The sequence below is a fragment of the Cherax quadricarinatus genome, chromosome 25, assembly GCF_038502225.1.
Source record: "Cherax quadricarinatus isolate ZL_2023a chromosome 25, ASM3850222v1, whole genome shotgun sequence".
Lineage (NCBI taxonomy): Eukaryota > Metazoa > Arthropoda > Malacostraca > Decapoda > Parastacidae > Cherax > Cherax quadricarinatus.
The window spans coordinates 3252474-3261278 of NC_091316.1; positions in this window are offsets into that span (position 1 = coordinate 3252474).

The window sequence follows — 8805 nt, forward strand, 5'->3', positions numbered from 1 at the left end:
CCACACCTCCACTCATACTACAGAGTACAGTTACTGTACTACCCACACCTCCACTCATACTACAGAGTACAGTTACTGTACTACCCACACCTCCACTCATACTACAGAGTACAGTTACTGTACTACCCACACCTCAACTCATACTTCAGAGTACAGTTACTGTACTACCCACACCTCCACTCATACTACAGAGTACAGTTACTGTACTACCCACACCTCCACTCATACTACAGAGTACAGTTACTGTATTACCCACACCTCCACTCATACTACAGACTACAGTTACTGTATTACCCACACCTCCACTCATACTTCAGAGTACAGTTACTGTATTACCCACACCTCCACTCATACTACAGAGTACAGTTACTGTATTACCCACACCTCCACTCATACTACAGAGTACAGTTACTGTATTACCCACACCTCCACTCATACTACAGAGTACAGTTACTGTATTACCCACACCTCCACTCATACTACAGAGTACAGTTACTGTATTACCCACACCTCCACTCATACTACAGAGTACAGTTACTGTATTACCCACACCTCCACTCATACTACAGAGTACAGTTACTGTATTACCCACACCTCCACTCATACTACAGAGTACAGTTACTGTACTACCCACACCTCCACTCATATTACAGAGTACAGTTACTGTACTACCCACCCCTCCACTCATACTACAGAGTACAGTTACTGTACTACCCACACCTCCACTCATACTACAGAGTACAGTTACTGTACTACCCACACCTCCACTCATATTACAGAGTACAGTTACTGTACTACCCACACCTCCACTCATACTACAGAGTACAGTTACTGTATTACCCACACCTCCACTCATACTACAGAGTACAGTTACTGTACTACCCACACCTCCACTCATACTACAGAGTACAGTTACTGTATTACCCACACCTCCACTCATACTACAGAGTACAGTTACTGTATTACCCACACCTCCACTCATACTACAGAGTACAGTTACTGTATTACCCACACCTCCACTCATACTTCAGAGTACAGTTACTGTATTACCCACACCTCCACTCATACTTCAGAGTACAGTTACTGTATTACTCACACCTCCACTCATACTACAGAGTACAGTTACTGTATTACCCACACCTCCACTCATACTACAGAGTACAGTTACTGTACTACCCACACCTCCACTCATACTACAGAGTACAGTTACTGTGCTACCCACACCTCCACTCATACTACAGAGTACAGTTACTGTACTACCCACACCTCCACTCATACTACAGAGTACAGTTACTGTACTACCCACACCTCCACTCATACTACAGAGTACAGTTACTGTACTACCCACACCTCCACTCATACTTCAGAGTACAGTTACTGTATTACCCACACCTCCACTCATACTACAGAGTACAGTTACTGTACTACCCACACCTCCACTCATACTACAGAGTACAGTTACTGTACTACCCACACCTCCACTCATTCTACAGAGTACAGTTACTGTACTGCCCACACCTCCACTCATACTACAGAGTACAGTTACTGTACTACCCACACCTCCACTCATACTTCAGAGTACAGTTACTGTACTACCTACACCTCCACTCATACTACAGAGTACAGTTACTGTACTACCCACACCTCCACTCATACTACAGAGTACAGTTACTGTACTACCCACACCTCCACTCATACTACAGAGTACAGTTACTGTACTACCCACACCTCCACTCATACTACAGAGTACAGTTACTGTATTACTCACACCTCCACTCATACTTCAGAGTACAGTTACTGTATTACCCACACCTCCACTCATACTACAGAGTACAGTTACTGTACTACCCACACCTCCACTCATATTACAGAGTACAGTTACTGTACTACCCACACCTCCACTCATACTACAGACTACAGTTACTGTATTACCCACACCTCCACTCATACTACAGAGTACAGTTACTGTACTACCCACACCTCCACTCATACTACAGAGTACAAGCACCCCACAAGCGGTGGGGTCAACCCTGTTGGCAATAATCTGGGTAAATCAACACAAAGAGTGTTGGAGGCTCGATCCTCCGTCTCTATCCTGACAATCTCGCCCTCAAGAAAAAACATGAGAGATGGAAAATCTCGCCCTCATACGCCTCTTATGCTTCCCACAAACATTTTGCTTTTCCTACAAACACAACAAAAACAAACACAGCAAACACATAAGAGAAAACACAACACACGGAAAAGCACAGCAAACACACACACGATAAACGCAACACAATAAACACAACACAAACACAGCACAAGCAAAACACAGAAAAACAATCGTCAACGCTGCTGGCAGTTCCTTATACGACCAGAAACAAGAGATAGATAAGCAATGAGGTCCGTTTAAGGGAATTCACTGTAGCAACAACCCACGGAACGGAAGAGGGGGTTGAACCCCGTCAGTGGTTTACGCACCGGCCTGAAACTTCAGGTTCAGTGCGTAAACCACTGAATCTGGATTTTTCGGACTCACTCGCCATGAGTTCAAATCCCTCCCGTTCCCTGGCTTGTTTGCAGTAGTGTTATTACGATTCTGTGAGTCACTGTACTAACAGTTTACAAGAGGATTTCGTAAGTTGGTTAATGAAGCTTTAAATATGTCGACTCTACACGAGGGTCATTAAGACTCTACACGAGGGTCATTAAGACTCTACACGAGGATCATTAAGACTCTACACGAGGGTCATTAAGACTCTACACGAGGGTCATTAAGACTCTACACGAGGGTCATTAAGACTCTACACGAGGGTCATTAAGACTCTACGTCACCTGTTGTGGCATGCAAAGAGTACGTAACTTTTATTCGGCGCATGGACACACCCTCATTTACAGGCTATCTCCCCCAACCAGCGAACCAGGTTGCTAAGAGTTGATGATGGGGCCCCATCGTTCAACTAGTGACCAGGTTCTAGCCAATAAGAAGGTGGGATTGGCAATCGCAGAGGTTATGTGGATACCGCTCTCCTGTCTGCCCTTGTCATTCCCATTCTAGAGCTGGTTGAAGCACGGTCTGCTATCTTGTGGCTTCTATTTCTGCCTTGCTTACCGTGGAGTGCACTATATTTATCACTGTAAATAGTGTACATATTGCTGTTCTGAATTGGTGAAGGATAATATAAGTCTAAACTTTTTCTACTGTGTTTATTTGCTCCCATTACACCTGGGATAACAGGCCATTTGAAATCCTAGGTTGTAATACCTGTACACCACCAGTATTATTATTATTATTATTATTATTATTATTATTATTATTATTATTATTGCTGTTATTAGTAGTATTATCATCATCATCATTACTAGTATTATAATACACTATATAGTAAACAAACAGGGGGCAAAAAATAATAATCATTCTTATTAGTAGTCCCCTCAAGGAAGGTTCCTTGATGTTGGTGAGGGGCTCTTGATTTAGGGAATTGGATCTGTGCTCCAGTTCCCCAAATTAAGCCTGAATGCCTTCCACATCCCCCCCCCAGGCGCTGTATAATCCTCCGGGTTTAGCGCTTCCCCCTTGATTGTAATAATAATCTTATTAGTAGTAGTAGTAGTAGTAGTGGTAGTATAAGCCGTAGTAGTAGTAGCAATACTAACATCATGGCGAAGCGCTAAACCCGTCGGGGTCATACAGTACAAGCAAAAAACACTGTGGACCACTGAGTAACACTGCTGAGTAAACTCACTCTTAGTGTCAGTATTACACTGCAAATTAAGCCGGCTTCAGTGCCAATACAACAGTGTCCAGAGATAATTCTCCCTCCCTGGATCCTGCAGTAATTGAATGTTCTTAGCGACTTAAGCACTGAGAATACAGTCTCACGCCCTGTATACTCACTAAATGTATATATATACGCTAGATGTATGTATACACCACATGTATATTGTGTGTTTAGTTTGTAGTTGATGCTTATTGTACGTGAGAAGCTGGTGCCAATTGTACGTGAGAAGCTGGTGCCAATTGTACGTGAGAAGCTGGTGCCAGGCGTAGGATAAGAGTTCCAGGCGTGGGATGCTGGTGCCAGGCGTAGGATATTGGTGCCAGGCGTCGGATGCTAGTGCCAGACGTAGACTGCTGGTGCCAGGCGCAGACTGCTGGTGCCAGGCGTAGACTGCTGGTGCCAGGCGTAGACTGCTGGTGCCAGGCGTAGACTGCTGGTGCCAGGCGTAGACTGTTGGTGCCAGGCGTAGACTGCTGGTGCCAGGCGTAGGATAAGAGTTCCAGGCTTGGGATGCTGGTGCCAGGCGTAGGATAAGAGTTCCAGGCTTGGGATGCTGGTGCCAGGCGTAGGATGCTAGTGCCAGGCGTAGGATATGGGTGCCAGGCGTAGGAAAAGAGTTCCAGGCTTGGAATGCTGGTGCCAGGCGTAGGATATGGATGTTAATTAAGTGTAGAATGCTGGTACCAGGTGTAGAATGAGGATATGCATGCGCAGTGGCAAAGGGGCTACAGAAGTGGAGTTGGTACACCACTCTCTATTACTGCTATAGCACAACTGCCGCTATATTCCAGTATGCTAGACAGAGGCAGCACTGACACTCGGATGCTGGACAGGAGCTGAGATTGAAACAGGCATCCCCCCTCTGAATAGCCACACCGAGACGCTGAAACAGGAATGTTGATGAATCTGGACCATTTCTAAATGGTCCAAGTCGGACAGAAACGTCACGGTAGGCGTCTCTCTTTTATGTACGAGTTATTTGTGTATTGTCCCAGTCACGGTACTGTGACTTTTCGATGTTTATGAACCTGGCAGCCAGTTCCATGAGGAAACCTGATGCTCAAGGTTCTACAATTCGATTGGAACAAATTTGTACTGGTCTAAGTCTCTTCATATCTTAAGTTTCAGTGCTTCTCTATGATCAGCAGCACCGCCCTGTTATCATACACGCACGGATACTGTCTCACGCCAGCAGTCCGCCACACCTTCAGTTACTAACTGTGATCCCATTAAGGCTGTTAGCAGGGTGATCCAGGTTGCTTCATGCGTACACTTTTCATGTACGCATGTGTACGATAGCTGGGCTGTAAGGCATGCGCTCGACAAAAATTTTATGAATGCGCAAACACACACACACAAACACACGGTGTTAATTAGAGTCAGTCACACTTTTATCGCCCGAGGTCAGCTCTCAGTTATCTATCATAAATGTGTGTGTGTGTGTATGTACTCACCTAATTGTGGTTGCAGGGGTCGATACTCAGCTCCTGGCTCCGCCTCTTCACTGAGTGCTACTAGGTCCTCTCTCTCCCTGCTCCATGAGCTTTATCATACCTCATCTTAAAGCTATGTATGGTTCCTGCCTCCACTACTTGCTAGGCTATTCCACTTCCTGACTACTCTATGACTGAAGAAGTACTTCCTAACATCCCTTTGACTCATCTGGGTTTTCAGCTTCCAATTGTGACCCCTTGTTTCTGTGTCCCCTCTCTGGAACATCCTGTCTCCGTCCACCTTGTCTATTCCACGCAGTATTTTATATGTTATCATGTCTCCCCTAACCTTCCTGTCCTCCAGTGTCGTCAGGCTGATTTCCCTTAACCTTTCATCATAGGACATTCCCCTGAGCTCTGGAACTAACCATGTCGCAAACCCTTGCACTTTCTCTAATTTCTTGACGTGCTTGACCAGGTGTGGGTTCCAAACAGGTGCTGCATACTCCAGTATGGGCCTGACGTACACGGTGTACAGTGTCTTGAACGATCCCATACCAAGGTGTCGGAATGCTGTTCTCAGGTTTGCCAGGCGCCCATATGCTACAGCAGTTATCTAAATGGTATACAATACCGATAGGTTGTTAGGTAAGACACATATGCAACAGTTAGACAACTTTATTCCGAAACGTTTCGCCTACAGAAAGTAGGCAGGAACAGTAGAGATGTGAAGACGATGTAATCAGTCCATCACCCTTGAAGTCGTAGAATTTGAGGTTGTCAGTCCCTCGGCCTGGAGAAGTTCAGTTCCATAGTCAGGAACTATCAGATAGTTCCTGACTATCAGATAGTTTCGGAATAAAGTTGTCTAACTGTTGCATATGTGTCTTACCTAACAACAGCAGTTATCTAGTTGATGTGTGCTTCCGGAGACGTGCTCGGTGTTATACTCACCCTAAGATCTTTCTCTTTGGGCGAGGTTTGCAGTCTTTGGCCACCTAGCCTATACTCCGTCTGCGGTCTTCTGTCCCCGCCCCAGATCTTCATTTGGTGGGGTTAAATTCGAGAAGCCAGTTGGTGGACCACGTGTCCAGTCTGCCCAGGTCTCTTTGAAGTCCTGCCTGATCCTCATCTGATTTAATTCTTCTCATTAACTTCACATCATCTGCGAACAGGGACACTTCTGAGTCTAACCCTTCCATCATGTCATTCACATTTACCAAAAATAGCACTGGTCCTAGGACCGACCCCTGTGGGACCCCGCTCGTCACAGGTACCCACTGTGATACCTCATCATGTACCATGACTCGTTGTTGCATCCCTGTCAGGTATTCTCTGATCCATTGCAGTGCCCTTCTTGTTATATGCGCCTGATCCTCTAGCTTCTGCACTAATCTTTTGTGAGGAATTGTGTCCAAGGCCTTCCTGCAGTCCAAGAAGATGCAATCAACCCACCTCTCTCTCCCTCGTGTCTTACTTCTGTTACTTTATCATAAAACTCCAGAAGGTTTGTGACACAGGATTTGCCTTCCATAAATCCGTGCTGGTTGGCGTTTATACTCTTGTTCCGTTCCAGGTGCTCCACCGCTCTCCTCCTGATAATCTTCTCCATGACTTTACATACTATACACGTCAGAGACACTGGTCTATAGTTTAGTGCCTCTTTTCTGTCTCCTTTTTTTAAAAAAAACGGGAACTACATTTACCGTCTTCCATACCTCAGGTAGTTGCCCAGTTTCAAGGGATGTCTTGATGATTGTGGTTAGTGGCACGCACAGCATATCCGCTCCCTCTCTTAGGATCCACGGGAGATGTCTGGTCTTATTGCCTTTGAGGTATCAATGTACCTTAGCAGCTTCTTCACCTCCTCCTCATCTGTATGTATGTCATCCAACACTTGTTGGTATATTCCTTGCTGGTGTCCCCATCTGGTCTGTCCCCCCAGAGGCCTTCCTGTCTCCACTGTAAATACTTCCTTAAATCTCCTCACATACCTCTTGATCGTTACTTGTGAGTTCTCCATCTTCTTTCCTCAGCCTGATCACCTGGTCTTTCACTGTTGTCTTCCTCCTAATATGGCTATACAGCACTTTCGGGTCAGACTTGGCTTTCGATGCTATGTCGTTTTCGTACTGTCGCTGAGCCTCCCTCCTTATCTGTGCACACTCGTTTCTGGCTCTTCTACTAATCTCTTTATTTTCCTGGGTCTTTTGCCTCCTGTATCTTTTCCATTCTCTGGTGCACTTAGTTTTTGCCTCCCTACACCTTCGGGTAAACCAAGGACTCGCTTTGGTCTTCCCATTATTTCTGTTGCCCTTGGGAACAAACCTTTCCTCTGCCTCCTTGCATTTTGTTGTTACATATTCCATCATCTCGTTTACTGACTTTCCTACCAGTTCTCTGTCCCACTGAACCTCCTGCAGGAAGTTCCTCATACCTGTGTAGTCCCCTCTTTTATAGCTTGGCTTTTCCCATTCAATTCCTGTTACCTTCTCCACTTGAAACTCTACTATATTATCAGAACTCAGAACCACGTGATCGCTAGCTCCAAAGGGCCTCTGGTAAGTGATGTCCTCAATGTCTGAACTGCTCAGGGTGAACACAAGGTCCAGTCTTGCTGGTGTGTGTGTGTGTGTTTGGCACTCTGTTCAGAGGTTTCCTCTTGAAATAAGGCAGGAAATAACTAAGGGGTGAGGGAAAAGAGTCAATTTGTGGACACAGAGGCAACAATATCCCTCAGGGAAGGAGAAATATTGACACATATAAATACTTTTTCCACGATGATAAAGATCTCAATAAAGAATGGAAATAAATATTCTGCTTAAATGTGTAAAGGAAAACACTTTCGAGCAGTATAAAGAGAGAAAGAGAGAGGGGAGGGAAACAGAGAGACAGAGACAGTGAAGCACAGAGAAAGATGCAAACCCGTACGTTAAAGATCTCTTAAATTCATGAAGATATGTTCAAAAAATAAATAAAATAAAAAAGGCACAGAGTAACAAGGTTAGGGATTTTTTCAACATTTTTGCATTCGAGTTTAAGGAAAAAAGATTGAGCAAGGTGTTTCCTGAAGCGGAATTGTTGACATGTCTGGCAGCCAGTGTACCGTAGTCTGGCAGCCAGTGTACCGTAGTCTGGCAGCCAGTGTACCGTAGTCTGGCAGCCAGTGTACCGTAGTCTGGCAGCCAGTGTACCGTAGTCTGGCAGCCAGTGTTCCGTAGTCTGGCAGCCAGTGTACCGTAGTCTGGCAGCCAGTGTACCGTAGTCTGGCAGCCAGTGTACCGTAGTCTGGCAGCCAGTGTACCGTAGTCTGGCAGGCAGTGTACCGTAGTCTAGCAGTCAGTGTACCGTAGTCTGGCAGCCAGTGTACCGTAGTCTGGCAGCCAGTGTACCGTAGTCTGGCAGCCAGTGTACCGTAGTCTGGCAGCCAGTGTACCGTAGTCTGGCAGTCAGTGTACCGTAGTCTGGCAGCCAGTGTACCGTAGTCTAGCAGCCAGTGTACCGTAGTCTGGCAGCCAGTGTACCGTAGTCTGGCAGCCAGTGTACCGTAGTCTGGCAGCCAGTGTACCGTAGTCTGGCAGCCAGTGTACCGTAGTCTGGCAGCCAGT